The sequence below is a fragment of the Poromitra crassiceps genome (assembly GCF_964638095.1).
Source record: "Poromitra crassiceps genome assembly, contig: HAP1_SCAFFOLD_229, whole genome shotgun sequence".
Classification (NCBI taxonomy): Eukaryota; Metazoa; Chordata; class Actinopteri; order Beryciformes; family Melamphaidae; genus Poromitra; species Poromitra crassiceps.
This window is the reverse complement of record NW_028152162.1, coordinates 68512-90744: the sequence shown is the minus strand read 5'-3', so window position 1 is coordinate 90744 and position 22233 is coordinate 68512. Positions and strand designations below refer to the sequence as shown.

Here is a 22233-nt window from a genome sequence, read left to right as displayed (position 1 = left end):
TCCCATTTTCCGTTCTTTAGTTATGAGCCGGAGAAGATAGCTTGGTTGAACGAAAAACATACCTTTTTTTCTACGAGCTGAGATAATGAGCCTTTTGTGAAATTAAACATTTCAAGCACATCTCTGACTCTGAAGCGAATTTTCTGATGTCTGGGTCTGTCTGGGTGAAGTGTATGCTGCTCTGCTGCTCTCCGTGCTCCCCCCCCCCCCCCCCCCCCTCAACTGCACACGCCTCCTGGGTGTGTCTTATGTGTCTGGTGGCTCTCAGTCTCTGCTGAGTTTGCTGCGCACACACAGTGAATGGTGCGCGACATTCAGCTTTTTGGTTCCGCGTGTGTTTGTCACGGGCTGGCATGCTTCCAGTTCGGAATAATAATGCTGATTATGTGAATGTGCTGTTGCAGCGTACATGGAAGTGCTCAGTTGTGACAGCGGATGCTGCTGCTGGGGGCACAGCTGGCGTTGTGCTCGTTTATGGAGGCACGTCGATGCATACGGACGGATGCGATGCGATTTCCTCATTTTGCCCAGTGACTATTTCTGTGTGTTTGGCTCCTTTTTCTCTGATCAGGAGAGTGCTGTCGCCACCTAATGGGTTTGTAAAATAGGTTATCGACCTCCAATAGCTACAATATTGTTAGAGGCGACGTAAGAAGCTTAGATCGACACCCCCCCGTCAAAAAAACAATTTGGAGTTATGACGCCATTTGGCGTCGCTGGCACTGTACGGTAAATTTCTAATGACGCCATATGGCGTCGCTGGCACTGAACGTGTTAAACTACTTGGAGTCATTATAAATGATTAAGTTTGACGTATGGGAAAGTCAATGTAATAATAGTTGTGTTGAAGGGGACAAGTGGGGAAGTTTTGAATAGTGATCTGTTTAATTTATTAACAAATTCACTGCCAGCCGTTATTTTTTTACTGTAGGTAGCTTCTGCCAAGTTTTTTTTTTGAGGATTCTGGCTCATCTTTCAACAGCCGAGGATTATTTTCTGCTAAGATTTTGTGAACACAAAATATCTCAAAAGAACTAATAGAATGTGTGCTTTCTCTGTCTAAAAGAGTTAGTTTGTAGAGTTAGTAGTTATGTAGGCATTAGCACTTGAATACAGCATGGTTTCAGCGTCTGAAAATTTAAGCTGAGATAATGGCTTTTTGTGAAATTCGATAGAACAGTCACTTTAACCATTCATTTTTGGCATCAGTAAGACGTCAGACATCTAAACAATAGTTTTGAACAGTAATTTCCTCCATAACAGCAGGAAACCCCCCTCTCCTTCAAACTCCTCCCTCCGTGTGTGTTCTCCTCCTGCCTCCCTGGCTCTGCAGCGGGCGTGTCACAAGCGAGTTTCTGCTGCTGCTGCTGCTGCTGCCTGTCTGCTGGCGGCCGCTCTTTGGGCGAGTCTGGATGGGCTCGCTCGTTTCTTGGGGTTTCGGTTGAGAGCTTTGATGAAGCTTTTGCGATTCTGGTCTTATTTATGCTGCGTGTTTCAAAGTGTGTTGCACCCATAATCTATTATGCAAATTTGCAATCCCCCACCGCCAGCTCCCTGCGCGAAAGCGAAAGCGAAAGCGTTTTCGCCAATCCATTTTCATGAGAATGGCTTCCTCACGCGGTTGTTTTTGCTTGGCTTTCTCTCGTCTGGAGAGCACTGTCGCCACTTAGTGGGTCGGTAAAATAGATTATACACATTCAATACCTCCCATATTTTAATAGGAGATGTAAAAGGGGTTGATCGACGTCCCACCGTCAAAAAAAAAAAAAAAAAAATTTGGACGAGATATCTCGTCATTGGCAGTCAACCGTTGGTTTCTGCTTGACGAGATATCTCGTCCACGGCAGTGAACATGTTAAGGACAATAAACCCTTTTCGCGTCATTTGTTGGGGAAAGCCATAACAAAACTGCCTAGAGATCCATTGTAAGTTACACAGGCCATAGGGGTTAAGGCGGAGGACCTCTCCTCTGCAGGCTCAATCCCTGCAGAGATGGTAGATTGAGAACAGGGTGAGAGGAAGGAGGCGGGGAGATAGATGGCAGAGGAGGGAGGGGAGAGTGAACACCTGCTGTCCTCCCTCTAACCCGTCCACCACCAGCAAGTCACAGTAATGTTATCTGTATGGACAAGAAACGATTCCTGGCATTCATTGCCATGGTGTTAAACTGTGCTGCTAGTATGACTGGGAAGACGGAGAGGACTGAAATGGTGGTTGACGCTGCAAAGAGATTTCTGGATGTGGTTGATGTATCTGGAGCAGAGATAGATAAAATACTGAGAGATGCATTTGTGCAAACTCAGGCGTCTGCATCTAAGTGATATGGAAAGTAATTATGAATCGGAGTACTTTGGGTGGACAGTGTTTTCTACTGTAGCTTACAGTAGGTTGACAGATACTAGCTAGTCCGACTGGTCACACAGCCAGCGCTCTGTCCTCGCTGCTCGTTAAATATTTCCAAATAGCCGTTATTCTGATAAACTGGTCACATATTTGGAATGTTACGTTGTCATCTGAAAAAATATTGAAACTTTAAAACAGTTTGTTTTTTTGCTTGAAAGGGTTCTTTTTGGAAAGTCTAAAAATTATTACGTAGACGAAAGATGATTACAAAATTACGTTATGCGGAAGTGGAACACATAGGTTGGATTAGAATTCTGTGTGTGTGTGTGTGTGTGTGCGCACATATTCAAGTCTGCGTATTATGCTAAATCAACTTGGACCCCCGGCGGGAAATGGAAGACTGGCGGCAATTAGAATACAGGCGCTTATTGGAAGAATTACGATATATATATATATATGGTATATATGTATATATACCGTAATTCTAGCTAGCTAGCACAAGTCACATTGATGCATTTTTGGCAAGACTCAGATTTGAACCTGAGAAAAAAAAAGTCTATGCAATGTGAATAAAAGGGACATAAGACCATCTGTTGCAATGAAAACAACATTGAAGGATTATGAAGTTGCCATTATCAGTGTTTTTGGTGAATTCTGTTTTTAATTTGGTGTTTTGTTGTTGCTTAAAGGAGTATGCAGAGTTCCAGTACAGGCGGAGACACAGGCAAAGGAGGCGAGGTGACATGTCGAGTCTGCGTAGCAACACTCCTGACCCTGATGACCCTAGCGAGAGCACCTTAGATATTTCACTGCATTTTTCACCACATCTCACCACCAGTGTTTAACCTTTCATGAACTCGATGTTTGTTGAAGAATGGTTTTTAATTTACTGATGATAAGAGATGCTGCACCATAACAATATTTTAAATGATTTCCTTTGAAAAATGTATTAAACGCTCGCCCGCCAGTGCTTTCTCACCTTGGTTTGTTTTACAAAAAGGAAACTTAGAACATTTTTGGCCAGCGCAGCGCAGGCCCGAGCCAATCTGCCTGCTGCACGCGAAGGGATCTAAAATATTATGCACAAGCTTGCCACAACATGGTCTCCAAAGTTCCCAGTCATGCTTACAACTCGTTCTAGTTGTGAGATATATATATACCCCCCTTCTAAAAATGTGCTTTAGACTTAAGGGGCCCTATTCTCCCACAGGCCTTCGGCGCTAAAACGGGCCTTAAACGCAAAAAAACGTGCCTTGCGCCTGTTTTGGGACGATATCAATATGGCTTTAGGCTGCCAAATGCGCTTTAGGCCGAATGGGCGTGGCGCAGTCCCAGAATGGGCCAAAGTGGGCGTGTCGGCGCTAAATACCGGCGTACTCCTATCTTCCGACCTGCCGTTAATTTAGCGCCTTGCGCCTTTGAAAAGCAGGCCTATTCAGTGGGCCAGTCCCTCCCCTCTCTCCTCTGTCACCCTTTTCTGTGTCACTCTCTCCCTCTCTCCTACTGACAGGAGCAGGCATTGGTGTGCGTTTACCAGTTTATTGTGAAATAAATCCTTCCGCGTTGAGTTACTGTCACAAGCCTGTGTGACAACGCTTCCAGCCTGGGTAAAACAACTCCGTCCGTACCGCTTTGAGGCTGCAGGCAGTCTGACAGGCACAATACGACTGTCTCTCTCTGACTGCCTGTGAATGCCCCAGCATGCAATTGGGTACTACATTTCGCTACTAAATAGCAACCAAATGAGGCGAAATAGATATAAAAGGTCGATCTAAAATAATGTGTAATGGTAACACAGCCTGCAATTGTAGAACATTTCAATATTGGACCAAATAAATCATCGAAATTAAAACACCACCCTAAGTGAAACATATATGTCCTCCTGGGCCTATATATATCCTTTGTCGATTTAACGTCATTTAGATAAGTGTCAGCGGAACGCGCTTCAGAACGCGCATGTGCTATACTGTGATGTCCGCTCCAATAACTTGGCCCAACTTCACATTTAGTTTTACAATAAAAACACATTTATGCAATGACTTTACATAATGTAGGGTATATTTATGTGCATCATTCTACCTGCAGCAGGGGAGAGAAAACGATATCGTTCTGAACAAACTTTCACCAATATAAAATTAATCTCATCATATAGGGATAGGCTATATTTTTGTAGCTGATGCCTTTAGAACATTATTTTCACTTTGATCTTGCTATAGTGTAGCGTATTTACATGCTTGCAGTATTGAAACTGCAGTTAGATTGGTTTGAGAAGCATAATAATATGGAATAATAGCCTATAATGCAGACAGACAGACTGGATGAAGGGAGGGGGGGGGGGCAGAGCGTTTGGCTTTCGTCTGGTTTTGCGGGATCACTGGAATTGGAGCTAAAAAGGCAAGCGTGCAATTCGTTTATTGCAGTTATCCAATGAGCATGACGGTGCATAATTTTACGCTTAAAAGGCGTGGTTGTAATGGTTGAGGCTGCGTCTAGCGCCAGCACGACGATATCAAGTGCGCTTGTCCACGCCCACTGATTTGAGCTGCGCCAGGCGTTCGGCCTAGAAACAGCGCCGATGCAACGATAGGGACCAAGGTGTTAATTCATATAGTCAAATTGTATTTTTTTATTTTGGCCAACATTGAAATATTCCACAATTGCACGGTGTGGTAAAAATAAATATCATTATTATCTACTGTTACTGAGCTAATTAGGTAGGGCTAGCTCTTTCAGGTTTTAGCAGTGAACAGGATGGGGTGTCGGTCAGGACACAGAATGACGATGAGGAGACATAACTTCTTGGTTGAACAGTACTGCGATCCAGTATTTATTGTTGTGACATGTAGTATTATCATTAGTCTGAAATAACACAAATAAACCACAATTAGGCACTTAGATCTTCAGGGCTACAGAATATAAAATACAGTGAAATTAAAGCTATATATTTCCCCATATTACGAAATTAAACCAAGACCCATTTACAGTAAACATAAAATATAACAATAAGCATTGTAATGCTCCTTTCACCATAACATAAAGCTGCATACAGCCGAGTAAGTTACTATAGTCGACTCTTAACAGAAATAAACCAATTTAACCTTATGTATGGTTAATAAGATCACGGAGGGCAATGTCGACGCCCTGTGGCCAAACAAGGTACTGCTAATGGCGTCCGCACACAATGGAGTTGAGCACACATTCCCCCCATACATAGGAATGCTATCTACTTAACAATTACAGCAGCAGAAATAAACACTTCAACTTAAGCACAGATCACAATAAACTGAATACTCCAGTCAATTAGCTACCAGATAAGCATTGTGACAATTGCAACGGAAATATCTCTCCTCATGCTGAGCACACGTAGACACACGGTGAAACTGGCAAGATTTAACATAAAAACAACAACAGACACTTACTTTACAGCATGGACTCAATCCTAGAACGAATGTCACAAACTGGAACACACAGGACGAACTAAGGAGGTTTAAACGGCAACATGGTCAAGCTGAACTAAAATGTGGGGCACACTGAAGTGAACTGAACACACTGCCTTAATGAGGTGCAGGTACATGCATTGCATCATCTCACCAGTTAACAATACTCTTAAATACAGCTACCACTTATTTAGCTTCATCTGGTTGCTTCCTTGTCAACTTATGAATGCCACAATGCATCTTGGGACATTATGCAAATGTATGTTTGTCAGTGTGTCTGCGTGTGTGTGCTCTGCTCAAGCCCCACCCGCGGGAGACATTAGGAGAAGGGCTAATGGAGTATAATCCGCTTTTAAGAGCAACATCTGTGAAACGTTGCCATAGCTGTGGCTATTTTATGCAACGTCTGCATTTCATTTCTCACTTAACAGGATTCCTCTGAATGTGGGTGTTAGGTGTGTGGGCACAGGTACTTTCCTAGTTTCTTTCAGTGCCATTTCCATGGGCATCCTCCCTTACAAAAAATGGTTGAAAAAGTAGTGACACTATAGTTGTCAAACTGGTGCAATTCTAAGCACGACGACGATGACAACTATGATAATCAAGTAAAAGGGTCTCGCCTTTGCGGTCAGTCTTCCAGATGTTTTGATTGTTTTTCACCTGGTTGCATAAATGCTAAACAGGTTTTTTCTGTCGTGTTCCAGGCTCTTGGTTCTTTAGATGACGATGACCCTAACATTCTCCTGGCCATCCAGCTGTCACTCCAGGACTCTGCGATGGCGGGCGGGGCCAGCCACCAGTTCCTCGCCAACGAAGCGTCGCTCGGCGCCATCAGCACCTCGCTGCCCTCCCGGCTGGAGCGGAGCGCTCCAGGCGTGGAGTGGAGGTCCTCCCCAGAGCTTCGCTGAGCAGCTCAGAGCTGCTGGAGCTGGGAGATAACCTGGCCAGGCTGGGCAACATCAACAGCCAGTACTCGGCCAGTGTCTCCGTGGCGTCTCGGCACTCGGAGAGTCACCGGCGGAGCTACGGCGGCTCCGTGCCCATCCCGGTGGCCCCGGGCGGCAGCAACTCATCCACGGGCCTCTTCTCGTCCTCCAGCGACACCACAGACTGGACCGCATGCGACAGCCGCGACCCGTCCTCGGCGGCGGCGGCCAACGCTAACCTGCTGGGCAACATCATGGCCTGGTTCCATGACATGAACCCTCAAGGCATCACGCTGGTGCCCTCCACATCCACCGACACGGAGACGGACGTAGACACACTCCCCCTGGCCGGAGGAGGCAGCCCGCAGGATGAGGAGAAGACGGGGGTCTTCGTCCTCCCCGACAACACAAAGCCTCCTGGAGGTAAAACAGGCGAATATCGAATATAAAACCAATTTCACCCCGGTTATGTGGCGGACGTTCGATTTGTGGGAGGTGTGGGGACAAGTATTGTGATGGAAAAAGGTGTATGGTAGGAAAAGGAAAAGATGAGGTGCAGTGCTTGCATTGTGGCGGAAATCATCATGTGGGGTCAGCACAGTGCCCTAAAAGAGTTGAGCAAAGAATAGTGAGCAAGATTAGAGAGGAAAATGGAATATCATATGCAGAGGCAGTTAAGATGTCAGAGGAGAGAAAGAAAGAATCAGAGCAAAAACAACCGGAGAGGGAAAAGGGACAAACTAACCAGAGTAATGTCATTTGCATGGAAAAGAAGCAATTCCTGGCTTTCATAGCCATGGTTATAAACTGTGCTGCTAATTTGAGTGGGAAGACGGAGAGGATTGAGATGGTGCTTGACGCTGCTAAGAGGTTCTTAAATGTGGTGGATGTATCTGGAGCAGAGATCGATAAAATACTGAGGGATGCTTTTGCGGAAACCCGGACAACTGGGTCTGAGTGACAGTATGGACAATAATATATTATTAACTGGAGCACATTGGGGGGTGGTGGACACTATTTATTTTTTCATAATTGATATCTTTCACCTGCGGAGGGCAGTAAGACGCCAAGTCTGACACTATACTGCTGAAAATCTGAAAGAAGAAGAAGAAGAAGAAGACCTGTGACAAAGAGCATAAAAGTTCTTTGCCTGTGAGAGGCAGCAATGTGCCGCAAGGCATCCAGTCTGCCGGAAAGCTAATAGAAGAAGAAGAAGAAGAAGAAGAAGAAGAAGATTGTTTGTGATGCGAGCTCCTGTCTAGCGCTAGGTTGTTAGCACTGCAGTTAGCCAGTCGACTCGACTATGCGTTATAGTTCAAAGTTCTAGATAGCAGTTTTAAGAAATACGCGTCGTTTAAACCTGTTCATCTGACTGCATATTGTTTTATTTCGAGGTGGAAATGGCTGCGGCATAATTTGCTCACATGTGGTCGTATTGACCTATACACTTGTGCTAACGCTAGCTTGTTTAGCAAGCTTGTTTGTTTACTTCGTCTTCCCCACTCTGGCTCCTGTGCACGGATTTCCATTGTAATTTCAGTTCAACTAACGTTAGGGAGTGCCGCACGTATAAGGTAAGGCGAAAAGGCTAATTAGTTATTATCTATTTGGAAAGCAGGGTCAAATAACCCTAGTCTCTAAACAGTAAAGTGTCACAATGCTTTTGAATTTAATTACAAATTAAGTAAGGCTCTGTTAACGTTAAGCCTCGGGGGTTTAGATACCCATTGAACCAAGAACAACCTTCCACCTAACGATAACTTTCCAAATCTCTCAAACAAGTCTGACACCATAAATTGGCTGCTGAGCCCAACATCAGCTGTGTAGTAACGTTACTTTTACAGCAGAGAGCGTGTTGCCTCCTGGTAGCATGAGAAAGTAACAATTCAGTAACTAGTCACATACATTATTTACATACAGTTTTTCCGATCAACTCAACAGGGTTGTTGTTCAGCATAGCTTTACCCACTGACAATCTTTTATTTACAGTTTTAAAAGATTTCCTCGACATGTTTCCCAGTTAGGCTTTGGTGTTGTTTTTTCCTCATTTTAGATGGTTATAATGCATTCCTAAATCCTCTTCCACTCCAGAATAGAATTATATTTTTCAATGTAACGTTACACAGCATGCTGCACTATGGCCCCTAACTAGATGTTCTAGAAATTAATGTACCAGTCCAGTCCACTAGCCCCCAATTAAGTTATAGATGGCTTTGAGCCGCTCTTGTTTTATATCTTCTTGTTATTAAAGCCTTACCACAGCAGTACAACAGACCCTTTTGCACAGATTTTTTACTTATTTCCCATACTCTGTTTTTGTAAATGTATCCCCTTTCATTTGCTTTTAATAGACACTATTATGTGTGGATCTATTTTTTTTATATACATCAAATGCACAACCTGTTAATCTGCAGATGTGTATTTTTCTTGTATGCAGGTATTTTTAATCTGTTCAAGTTAACCATGCTCTGACTTTTTTCTCTCTCAGTTTGAGGCTATTATGTTTTTAATAATACAACAAAATAGACAATATTTTTCCAGTTTTTTGTGTGGCTTTGGCTTTGAACCACCGACCGTAAATATGGATAGTGATTCTGGTAACATCCTGACCTTTGACCTTTGCCTCCAGATGTTTTTGGTGGGACTGACCGGCGGTATCGCCTCAGGGAAGAGCACAGTGTCTTCAATGCTGCGGGAGCTCGGATGCCCCATCATTGATGCGGATGTGGTGGCCAGGAAAGGTAGGCCACTCCCTCTCTCTCTGCTGGTCCTTTAGGCCACGCCCTCTCTCTCTGCCGGTCCTTTCCAGTGCAACCTCTTCTGGTTCACAGAATGAATATACTGTATAGAGATACTGTAGAGAATTAGTGATGTCACGGTACCAATAATTCAGTAGTCGACTCGGTACCGGTACTAGTGAATTTCCACGGTACTCTGTACCAATTTCGGTACCACGGTAAAAAAAACAGACTGATATTTCTTCAACATATTCTCCTTTATTAAAGTATGCAACCATTTCCAATGAACAAATGGCATGTAGCCTTCAACTTTAAAACAAAACAATGTGCTTCTGCTTACCGTATATATATACCGCAGCCTGGAGGATGAGTTGACGGTCGGGCCAGCGGAGTAGGCAGATGAAGATGGCCCTCGGTGGCAGGCCGGGGTCTGGACGTGGCCGAGGCGCCCGGTGTGCCCTGTCCACCTCTGGTGTTTCTCGCCTTCCTTCAGGTCCATGTAACACAGGATTTTGCCACGAAAGCGTCCATGTCACCAATCTCAGCTCCCTCTTTTACATTGATCAGGCGAATGTTATTTCTTTTACTCCTGCTGATTAAGTCATCAACCTGCGTGTGCAGCGTTTCGATGTTTTTGCATTTTATCCACTTTCGGACTCACTGTGTTGTTTTTGTCCTCCAGTGCGCTGATGCGCTTTTTTTAGAAACTCTGTTCACGGTTGCATTATTTTCTTTAGTGAGTGAGTGGATGGACTTCTGCACGTTTTCAAACTTGTTTTCAAGCTGCTCAAACCTCTGAGCGATGTCGGACTTAATCGATAGTGTTTCACGGAGTAAAAGTTTAGCCCAAGCCGTGTATCTCCAGCCTCCAGCAGGTGAGTCATTTCCTCATTCATGGCGGTGATTGCTTCTTTCTTTCTTTCGTCTTTTTCTTTCTGCTTACCTGTGTTGTGTTATGTTATGTTATGTTATGTTATGTTGTTAAAAGAGGGCAAGAGAGGAAATTAAAACAGAAGTGGATTTATAGTTAGAAAGAGTGCTAAAAAAGAGAGATTTTTTTTTTTTGGGGGGAAAAAATCCATAGATAAGCCGCACCGTTATATAAGCCGCAGGGGCCAAAAAAGGCCAAAAAACGGGAAAAAAGCCGCGGGTTATAGTCCGGAATTTACGGTATATATATATATATATATATATATTTTTTTTTTTTGCAATTCCAGCACGGGCCCATGTATAATACTATCCTTCTTTGCCTTGTATATTTTCTTTATTTTGTCTGCTTTTTGCAAGGTAGGCCTATATTTAAAAAAAAATCTTTAATTGGCCAAATCTTTGCCTATGCTGTATATTCAAGAAAAATATCGGTATCGGAATAATATCGGTATCGGCAGATATCCAAATTCAGGTATCGGAATCGGATCGGAAGTGAAAAATGTGGATCGGTGCATCCCTATTCCTAAGCATAAGAATTGCTCTTAAATTAAAAACAGGAACAACATTCCCAAGTCTAACATTTTAAGAGGTGGAGAGTAGTAGGTGGTTGGTATACATTTGATCTTTGGTGGTCAGCTTTTTAAACTATCACAGTTCTTGTTAATCCAAACAAGTCTTTATTGGTTAGAATTAGAAATGTTGTATTCAAACCCACAATCTGCAAATGGATGGTAATGATAGTAAAACATAGATGGGTGTTACATTACATTTAAATTATGTTTCAGCTTATTATTGCCTTCAAGGCCAAAATAAACCACTGCTTTATGGTTATATTTCTAGCTACATAGCTACAATGAAAAATAAATCACTTATTCCTGTAACAGCCCCCTCACACTCTACTGCAACAGAAACCCAGGGGCATACGTGAGTCGAGTCTTTGAAAACGATGATAAATGTCACAACTTGTACTGACTTCATGCCTGGCTGCACGTGACCGCTCGTGTCAAAAATAGGCCAGACGCAGAAACGCTCGCTGCAGGGCAGGAGCCGCCCGCCCCGTGCCACGCCACAGCCGGTGTGGTCCCACCCCGTGCCACGCCACGGCCGGTGTGGTCCCACCCCGTGCCACGCCACGGCCGGTGTGGTCCCACCCCGTGCCACGCCACGGCCGGTGTGGTCCCACCCCGTGCCACGCCACGGCCGGTGTGGTCCGTCTACTCCGTTAACAAGGACGCCGAAATTAAACTATCCACATGCTTCCATTTCCAGTGTGTTTGCACCGTTAGAAGGTAGTGTGTCTTTGTGGGGGGGAAATGTTCCTTTCCAAATAGAACCTTTTCTAAATAGAACTCATCTATTGACAGAAAACTTTTCTTTCTGTCTAGATAACATATTATGTAGGCAGCTGTGGCTCAGGAGGTAGAGCGGGTCGTCCACTAATCAGAAGGTTGGTGGTTCCATCCCCGGCTCCTCCAGTCCACACGTCGAAGTGTCCTTGTGCAAGGCACTGAACCCCAAATTGCTCCCGATGGCTGTGCCAGCACCCTGCATGGTAGCTTGCCGCCACTGGTGTATGAATGTGTGTGTGAATGGTAGGGCTGGCACGGATCAGAAAACCCACGGATCGGATCGCGTGACGGATTTTGAGCCACGGATCACGGATTTTTCGGATCAGCAAAAAAATATATATATCAGATTTTTTCTCTCAAAATTAGATTTTCGATTAGATTTTTTTAATACTATTATAATTCTCTAACCATTTGTTGCCCTGCACAGCTCAAAAAATATTTTTTTCTCATAAGTGACACAATGTATGCTTTTACTCTGAAGGCAGAACGACCCAACTTCCTGTTTTAGGTGGCACTGCTATGCCTAACTTCGTGGCTGTTGCTTGCACCAGTCACATGACACGGGTACAGACCTACAGACCAGACCAGGTCAGTCTGGAAATATAACGTTGATGCTACGTTAAGCTACTCAGTGGCCCCACGTGTTGTTTTGTTGTTATGTGTCCTAAGGCAACATTTCACCGTCCGGTGATAATGTGTTTGTGAAACGTGTGCGCGCGTGTGTGTGTGTGTGTGTGTGTGTGTGTGTTGTGGCTCTCGTTATCTTGTGCAGCGCGCAACACGCTGATCGCATTCCTGTGCTTTTTCAGAGGTGTTGAAATAAGTTTGTGTGACTCTGTCTTTAGTAGCCACTAGCCACAGCCTTCAGACATACTTTACAGCAGCGACAAGGGATGAGGAAGCTCAATTGTGCTTGCCATGATTATGCCTGTCTGTGTCTGGCTGCGCTGGGCGTTCTCATACACTAACATTAAACGTTAAATGAAACGAAGGGGGGGGGGGGTCCGCGGACTATTGATGTTCCGAACCGCGTTCCGAACCGTGGGGGCTGATCCGTACGGGTCACGGATTATCCGTGATCCGTGCCAGCCCTAGTGAATGGGTGAATGTAGGCATGCGTTGAGTAGGGTTGAATTAGTTTGGAGTCTGCTATACTGTAGGTTGGAGGCTTTAGCTGATGTGGCCTCCAGAAGCATCCTACGTGAGGGGATCCAGGACCGTCCTCACGTGATCAAAGACGTCCCATAAACACGAGACCGGACAGACGTGACAAAGCAAAGCAAAATGAGACAGACACTAATATTAACTGTCCACAGGTGATGTGGTTGTGCGTACCAGACTGACCTCTCGAGGGCCGAGGCAGACGCCATTTTAAGTACGCCTATGGCAGCCCCGTATGGACAAAAAGGCACCATACGGACAAAGAGGTGATATAGAGGTATAAAGGGTGCCTCTATATCCTTCTAAATGAGCAGAGCAGATCAAAAGATGAACAGCCACAACAAATAGACATAAATATTGATCATATCTACATGCGAAAGGGGGATGACTGTAACACTACGAAACTGTGATATATGAACAATATTAAAGCCCCATTCAGTAAGTTTCCAACTGCGCCCTCTGCGTGCATTAGTATCGATAACGATATCGCTGTTCAAAGTCAACAAAACACAGCGCCAGAAAGCTCTATGTACATGTTGTGACATCGGGTGAAACATCATTTTCGTAGCAAATCCGAATCGAGTTACTTCCTCGTTTTCATGAGCACAGCGCTTCCGCTGTACAGCGCATGCTTCTCTTTTTTCTTTTTTCTTGCTACGGGACGTGACAGACAAACTGCTTAGTCCCAGTGCTGGCCAATGGAGGGCGGTGTGGGATAAATAAAGACGAGGGTCTCCCTATTAAAAGTCAATCTACCATGTCCTGTGAATAAAAAGCTGTTATATTTCAGTAAAAAATGTCAAAAATCTTACTGATTGGGGCTTTAACCAATTTTCTGGGATATTATCTCTCCTCAGAGTCACCTGTTTGAGAGCATCCAGGAGGGCCAAGTATGAGTTTCCAGACAAGGACTGGGCTCACATCTCAGAGGGAGCCAAAGACCTCATATCCAAGCTGCTGGTCCGGGATGCCACTCTGCGTCTCAGTGCTGCTCAGGTCCTCCAGCACCCCTGGGTGCAGGGGGTAGGTGTCTTCTAAACTTGTATTTACACATGACTACTGGTACTCTAATTCATCCAGTGGCATTTATTAGTAATACAATTAGGAGTTTATTTCACAGTCTTTATTTTGTGGTTATTTAAAAGTTAAAGTGTACATGAAGAACCCATGCTGGTGTTTTCATTTCCCCAGAATGCTCCAGAGAGAGATCTTCCAACTCCTCATTTTCTCCAAAGGTAAAAGCAGATAGCTTTGAAAACTGTCAAATTCATCTCTAAAGCCCTTTAAACAATTGTCAGTGCTTGTGCAAAGTGCTTTACAGAGCAACAAAGGACATTGATAAATACATTTTAATTAATTAAATTAAATTAATTAATACATAATACATAAATAATTGTATTACTTTCTGAAGACTGGACAATGTGTGGTGCGTTTATACTATTACATTATACTTTTATACCTCTCAAACCTTTTCTGTTGCTCTGCACAGCCCAGCTTTATTTTCCAACTTTTCTCAAAAGTTTCACAATCTAGGCCGTCCGGGTAGTGTAGCGGTAGATTCCCTGCCTACCAACATGAGGGTCGCAGGTTCGCGCCCCCGGGTTACCGTCGGGTGTCGGGCAATGGGTCTGCGGGTGGGAAGCCAGATTAAGGGTATGTGTCCTGAAGCGGCTGGCATGTCTTGGAGGAAGCATGGAGCTAGTCTACGGCTCTCCCCAGATTGGCAGAGGGTGGAGCAGTGACCCTGGGCAGCAGGGGGAAATTGGCCAAGTACAAATGGAGGGGAAATCTGAAAAAAAGTTTCACAATCTAAGCTTTTACTCTGAAGGCAAAATCGCTCTACTTCCTGTCTCACCCTGGTTAACTCCTACAGTAGGTAACTTGACGCAGCAAAATCGCACCACTTCCTGTCTAGTCCTGAGCAGGAAAGCTAACTTTTACTTGGCCCCACATGTTCTTTTGGGCATGAAGTGTCCTAAATGAGAGCATTCAACCGCGTGTGTGTGTGTGTGTGTGTGTGTGTGTGTGTGTGTGTGTGTGTGTGTGTGTGTGTGTGTGTGTGTGTGTGTGTGTGTGTGTGTGTGTGTGTGTGAGAGAGTTCTCCCGTTCTGGAGTCCCCAAAACTGTTTGTCTTCATACTCCAAACGGACAGTAGGCGTTTTCGGACCAGAAGAGTTAGTTAAAGACAGGCATCCATGATCTTACAGATGCTCTTCTCCCTTCTCTCTCCTGACAGGAACAGCAGCACCAAAGACTTGACCCAGTTCGCTGCGCACGCTATCGCCTTCAACCGGCAGCTGTCCCAGCACGAGGAGCAGCAGGAGGAGGTGGAAGCCCTGGTCTGCTCCATGAGGCTCCAGCACGACGAGAAGCAGGAGGAGGTGGGAGCCCTGGTCTGCTCCATGAGGCTCTCTCCTCCCTCCAACTCCAGGCTGGCCCGCAGTAGGGCCATGTCCAGCGCCCTGCGAGGAGGAGCCATGGAGGAACTCACCCCCTGACTGACTCAACCCCCCACTTAAGGCTTGGGTGAACGTCCTCCCGTCTTTGTCGTCCCACTGACAAGTCGCTCTATTGTTCATTCTTAAAGGAGAATTCCTGTTTTTTACACCCCAGACCTTATTTCCAGCTTAAAATATGTTTTACTCGCCCAAATAACTTTGGTTTCATTCTGATCTCCCTAGAAGATATTCAGATCCAAGTAGAGTCCTGGAACTGGCCAAAACAGGCGTAAATGGGGCATATGTCGTTCACACTGTAAATAACATATTTTCTGTCACCTCGCAGTTGGTTGTTATATAATTATGGGAACATGAATTAGCTATGTAATGAACCTCAGATGTGCTTATGTTCTTCTTCTGTGGTTTTCTCTTCTTATTCTGTTACCAAACAGAAGCGCTTCTCGCTTCTTCTCATGAAGCACACCCGGGGCAGGTCAGAGTTCACTCCGTCTGTTGTGTTTTGTAGCGTAGCAGCCTATCTTAGCATAGAGATATGATCTGATTTCAAGATTATGGACGATTCAATTAAATTGCTGCTTGTATGGAATAAGGCCATATATCGATTACAAACAGCAGCGGGAGATAAAGCGGGAGATGTTATCTATGTGACGGACACTCGGACAGCAAACAGAGCAGGCTGTCGGCAGCACGGGAGGTTCGTTACATAGCTACTTCATGTTCTCATAATGATAAGTCACCCCTTGGCCCTTAACCCTCCGTTTTGCATGTTCACGTGGAGGGTGTCCCGATTGTTTTTTGCATCAGATTATTTATATACTATAAGAAAGAGAGTTGGAGAAAGAAAAAAAGGTGCAAAATCTTAATGGGTGCGTTTTTATTATTAATTTAAATATCCAGCATTATATAAGAATTTAAATCTCCTACCACTGCCAATACCAACATTCAGCTAGGGAAAGCAAAATACAAATAAAGCAAGACACTATCTGTCTGCTGCACTTGCCCCCAAATCACTAAATATCCCCCCCCTGCCTGGAAGTAAAATTTCAACAGAGATGATGCTAGACTGGGTTTTTGACGATAACACACCCAAACAGCTGGATAATGTTTACTACCCTCGTCTTTTCACCCATGTTCACATAGTCCTACCTGGTGAGGTGGGTCGGGGCATTATTGACAGATGATGAAGTCGTGTGAACTAGCTTGTTCCCCTCCCCCCCGAACAGGCGCCCCAACTGACCAGAGGAGGTGCTAGTGCAGCGACCAGGACTCATACGCCGCTGGCTTCCCACCGATAGACACGGGCAATTGTGTCTGTAGGAACGTCTTGAGCACGCCGAAAATACCGCTGCCCGGGAATTGAACCCGGGTCTCCGTGGTGGTAGGCGAGTGCTTATTATACCTCTACACTACCCAGACCCACCCTGTCAATGAAATGTTTAACTTTAACAAATCACCAGCTTACTGGGGACCCCCTGATGGTCCCCAGACCCCATGTTGAGTCGACAACCACTCGTTAGGTTCTATCTTACTAATTGCATTATTATGCTTCTCAAGGTGGATATGGTGAATCCCATGAAGAATAAGAAGTGCAACCACCACTATGATGAAGCAGCCATCCTGGCCCTCATCAAAGCAAGACACACCCAGAAGAAGAAATGCGGGTAAAACACACTCCCTCTGCAGACCGCTAGAAAGTCCACTCAGCTTTTTCCACCACTAAACAACTGGGCGGGCCGGTGTGGGACCAGAACTTAACCTTAACTCACATTTTCTTCATTATAGCGCTTTGATGTTTCAGACAAATGAAGTTTGGCTGCCTCCTAGAGGAAAACAGATGAAATTGTGCCACCTGGCCAGTTGTTGTGAAGGAAACGTGCTTATTGTCTTGGCCTTGGTTAAGCTGTGTTCACACCGAGATATTTATTTTTCTCTCTGTCGCTCGATTCAACCCTTTGGAATCGCTCTGTCGCTCTGTTTAAATCGCTCGTCAACAGGCACAATAATTGACGGACATGTGGGGGCTATAACGTTACGCAATGTCATGATGTTTGTCCACTACGAGGCCGAGCCACCGTAGTTGTTTACAAGCTAAGCCTATCAGCGTGCTCCTAATGCGAGCTCTATACCGGTAGTACAGACTTCACTTCATGTCAGCTGTCAGCCTGTCAATCAGCTGTCAATGCAGTTTGTTGCCACACAATAAACCAGCGGTTTGTTCCAAGCCAGTGTGATCCTTGACTCACTCTCACACGGCAGCCAATCAGCGTTGAACAGCGAGCGACTGATGCCAGCGTAATTTCGCTCGAGTTGGGATATTTCATCTCGGGCGTATTTTCGCCCTATCGTTCTGTCTCTGTCGCTCGGACGCCCAGCGATTTTTCTCCCGGGCGAATATACGCTCAATCGCTCGTTTGCATTGACTTTGTATGTAAACTCGATGCCAGCGAAAAAATTTAATAGGTCGGTGTGAACGCAGCTTTAGCAGTTTGTTTTCAAAGACACAAACTCTGGACGTTTTAATTTTGGGTAAAGCCAGAGGGTTTTTATATGGCTTACGCCAGCTCTGGGAGTATGAAGTGCTTTGAATGTGAGACGTTAAACGGTCTGGTTAAACGCAGGTAGACGCGTCTACTTACTTATTCTTCAGACGGATTTGCGTCTACTCACTTCTAAATCTCCTTTGATGCAAATCCATTCAAGTTTTTTTTCTCTTTTGGGACTAAAGTCTCTGCCGGGCAGCCGGGCAGATTGAGATTCCACCAGGAAACGTTGCATTACGACGGCGAGATGAGGCGGACGTAGCCTGTCTAGTGAATACTTGTGTCCACCAGAGGCGTCCCCGAAGCGGCTCTCCGCTCTGCTCCACAAATCAGCCTGTGTATTTTAGCTTCTCTCAAGAGTCACGTCAAGCAGCACAGAGCAGATCAAGCTGGGCAGGAATTCACGAGAATAATAAAATAAAACATCCTGTCGATTTCCCCCCCATTGGGGGGTGCCAATTTAGCCTGCTTTCTATAATAATGCATCCCTCAATTACTTGAATGCTTCCATTATTTTGGCAGCTACTTGGGTTCAAATTAACTTAGTGAGTTGGTTTGAAATTTGTGTATCAATGAACTAAATTCAGTAATGTTCAGGTTATGGTAGTCTAATTGTTCTCATTGTTACATTGTAGCCTTTAACTCAATCAAAATGTTGTTTTTGTAGACACCAATAATGACTGCCCAGCAAATGTAGTTGAAACTAGTAAGTATAGTTAAAGCAGGACTAAACCCCCAAACACCTTTTTCAGCTTTTAACCAATATATATGGCTTTTGGGGTGGTATGTGAAGGATTCTGGTCAAAATCTCCACATCTGTGACCAATCTGTTAAAATTGTACAAACCCCTATCATTTCAGCAGCATAAGTTCCCTCTATGGGTTCAAACCTGCTTTTTTTTGTGCCCTCAAATGAATGGGCGATTTGGTACATCGTGACGTCACGGTGGTATTTGCGCGTGCCCCACTCATGTGAAAATGTGTTTTTTCCCCCCATGTGATTATTACTGTAGTTAATGCGGCGCGAGCCCTTTAAGAGCAATGTGGCACGTTGGACAACAGCGGGATGGTGTACACAGCATTAATTATAGCCTTCTTCACCGCCTCGGCCGGCATCTTCTTTGAAAAGTTGAAACAAATCTCGGAACGCCTCCTCTCGAGACCTCGACTCTGATTGGCTAAACGGACAGTGACTATCCGACCATCCGATACGTCTATCCAGAAAAAGTTCATCCCTCTTCAACTTTCTGTCCATCAAAACGTATGCAAATCTTCTGGATACGTACGCTTCTGAGTACTCCACGGACAGTCGGACAGCTGTCATTGAAAATGAATGGAAGTGAACAGAGAAATGAACGCACACGGACAGACACCACGGATCAGTGTGGCCAAGGCCTAATGTAACGCTACGCTGTGTCCGTTGCATTGTTTTTGAGATGACCTGGAACATAGTTGTTAGTTGTGAGCTAATAACGTTAGTTGTGTGGCAATAAAACGACACTGAATTACCAGTTTGATATAACGGTCAACCGAGTCACACTCTTTCCATGAAGCCCACCAGCTTTAATAATATCTGTTGGCTAGTTGTTGATATTTAAAGTCCCTGGAAACCAGAAATATTTCTTTATTATTTAGCATTTTGAGTTCATCACATCACAGGACCCTATGTTAATAAGCCACCAGCCAAATTTGAACGATGATGAACGTCGCAAAGTATATAAATTTAGGTTTGACAGTCATGGCAAAAGTCATGAGAATCAATTAGTTTTTAGAGTGTATTTTCTCCCGCGGACTGTGTGGGCGTGTCAGGCTGTCTTGAGAAATCTGATGTAGTTACCGTAGTTCATTTGTTGACTGAATGTTTCTCAGAATGCGATTATCATGCTGCTGACTAACCCTGGTTTTAGTGCTGTGACTCACATATATGTGGACATGTTCCTATAAGTGCCTTTTATAGTTTCACTGTGCTTATGTGTTGATCTATATCTGATGGAGAAAAGTTGATTTTCACATTAATTATAATTAAATATTTTTTTACATTGCCAGGTTGCAAACCAACAAGTGAACTCCTACAACTCATCAGTTCAACTGGAAAATGGCAGCCATGCTAATTAACGTGGCCATGGGCCTGAAGTCACTTCACAGCTGGGTAAGTGGGTCACTCACATCACTAACCTGTTATTTTACGAGCTATTATTATATGACTCTCTTTCAAGAGTCATATAAAAAAGGTATCAAACACTCTAAAATTCAATCTCTGCAATTTTAGGCAGATTAGAGCATCTCTGACTGACAGTGCGGCTCTAACCTTTCTCCATTCAATGATTTTTGCACATATAGACTACTGCCTCACTGGTCCTTCACAGGAGTAACCACCTTGAAGCCCGTCGAGTCTCTATATAAAAAGGCCCTGCAAATTTTAGATAAGAAACCTATCTTACCATCATTGCAATATACTTCTAAAGTACAAGCTCCTCAGCTTTGACAATTATAATTTTTTTTAAATTGCCTGTATGATTTATAAAATCCTTCATGGGCTAGCACCACCTCCTTTAGAATGCTTTATCAAACGGAGAGCTACCCAGAACACCACGCGAAGCTCGTCGAGAGGTGACTGTGAACTACCTCTGAGACGGTCCTCTGTCGGACAAAATGTTTTGTCCTACAGGGGTAGCAAACTGTGGAATAGCCTACCAATGTCAGTCAGAGAGAGTAGCAGTTTTCACACCTTTAAGGGGCTGTTAAAGTCATGGCTCAGATCAAATCAAAACTGCGACCATATCTAAACCCTTTTGTTTCATGTGTTGTTTTTGTATATATATATCCTTGTAAGTCCTATGTCTACCTTGGTCAATGTCCCTAATGTTTCCTGTTTTTGTTTTATTTGTATTACATACCGGAATTGAAGGTCTGTATGTGCCCACTTGAATTGCAAAGTTAAATGCCTCCTTCATGTATATGTATGTCTCCTCTCCTTTTTACCCTATGTGTATGTATGTGTCACCTACATTGCACCCCTGTCAGTTGCCCTATGTATGCACTAATTTTTCTATTTCTTCTTTTTAAACTTTTTTGTACCTCACCTGTCGAGGGACTACGGATGGAAATTAGCTAAGGCTATAATCCGGCACATTTACATGCAAATGTTCATTAATGTTGCACTGTCCCTGAAATAAATAAATAAAAAATTACCTACCTGTCTTTAGACTAAATGTCATGACTTTGTTTCAATCTTTTTACAGTTAACAAACAAGCCAGAGCTCCCAGCCCACCGCCCAGCGACATGGTTCTGTGAAACAGTGCCTTCTCCTTCAACCAGGTATAATTCTGGACTTGATCTGAAAGCTTGTGTGATTTATCAAATGTCTTCAAAGGGCGTAATGTAGGGCTAGCATTTGAATCCAGAGGTAAATTAGTATTTGGGACAGCCCTACAGTTGGAACAATATTTGGCATTAAAATGTAATACTTTAATTTGCCTTCATTCCAGTGGCAGCTGGTCTCCTCTCCATGACCTTCTGCTCATGACCGATGCCTGCAGCAACTGGCGGATGGAGCAGGATGTGGCCGTGCTGACCAAGCAGCTGGAACAGCAAGGTAGAGCATGAAGAAGCACACATGAATTTGAATGAGTTTTCATAAACTGTTAAACTCCACCTACCTCCCCCCCATAGAGACACTGCGGAGCGTGCCATCATTCAGAAACCACGCCCAAAACGGGGGAAAACACAATCTCCCCTCCAATCCTGGCATTCCTCCTATGTCGCGTGCATGGTCGGGTGTTGCACAAAAATATCGTATATGCGGAAGATGAACACTCCAACTTACTTCATTGACAGCAACATCCACATTTTTCTTCTTGCCAATTCTCAATGGCTTCCTTGTTTTCCTTGGGAGTACAAAAAAATGTTAACTGGCGATTTTTTTTTACATTTGTTGTCTGCGCAGCCCACCACACAACAGCTTTTAGCTATGTTTAATTCAAGGAAAATGACACTGGTGTGTGGAAATGAACTGTGCTTTTCCCCCGTGATGGGCGTGGCCTATTTCATACTGTACATTTACTGTTTCTCATCTCACTCTGTAACCATCTATCTATACAGACTGAGAACATCCAGTTGAAACGCAGTCTGGAGAAGCTGAAAGGACAGCGTGAGGAACAGGAGCTAGAGATCAACAGGTAAGCACCTAAGGACTCAAAACACTTGAAGGGAATGTGAGTCTCTCTTCTTTTTTCATTTCTTTTCATGAGTGCTGGTTGTACGACAAGAGACCATTTCTCATTTGTGACTCAGAAAAAACGACAGGACTTCTGATGAAGCTGTTTTTATTCATTCATGTATAAATTGCCT

At 44.3% G+C, this 22233-nt stretch overlaps 2 protein-coding genes across 7 annotated transcripts in view; both read left to right on the top strand.

The window, feature by feature from the left end:
• Positions 1-6613, top strand: part of LOC310770796 (PDZ domain-containing protein 2-like) — a 52545-nt gene extending 45932 nt beyond the window's left edge. For 2 of the 4 annotated variants that reach the window (XM_083663509.1, XM_083663506.1), the window contains exon 7: positions 6485-6573. The gene's annotated coding sequence lies outside the window, so the exon portion shown is untranslated. Of the gene's footprint in view, positions 1-3032; positions 3082-6484 lie in introns of all 4 variants that reach the window. The other 2 variants (XM_083663507.1, XM_083663508.1) reach the window with 2 other exon arrangements.
• Positions 6614-6991: 378 nt separating this feature from the next.
• LOC310770795 (uncharacterized protein) overlaps positions 6992-22233 on the top strand; it is a 42531-nt gene continuing 27289 nt past the window's right edge. Inside the window, exons 1-9 of one of the 3 annotated variants that reach the window (XM_083663503.1) lie at positions 6992-7129; positions 13742-13907; positions 14076-14119; positions 15121-15410; positions 16898-17004; positions 19929-20031; positions 21125-21201; positions 21372-21478; positions 21985-22061. The gene's annotated coding sequence lies outside the window, so the exon portion shown is untranslated. Of the gene's footprint in view, positions 7130-12293; positions 12312-13741; positions 13908-14075; positions 14120-15120; positions 15411-16589; positions 16722-16897; positions 17005-19928; positions 20032-21124; positions 21202-21371; positions 21479-21984; positions 22062-22233 lie in introns of those variants that run through there. The other 2 variants (XM_083663504.1, XM_083663505.1) reach the window with 2 other exon arrangements.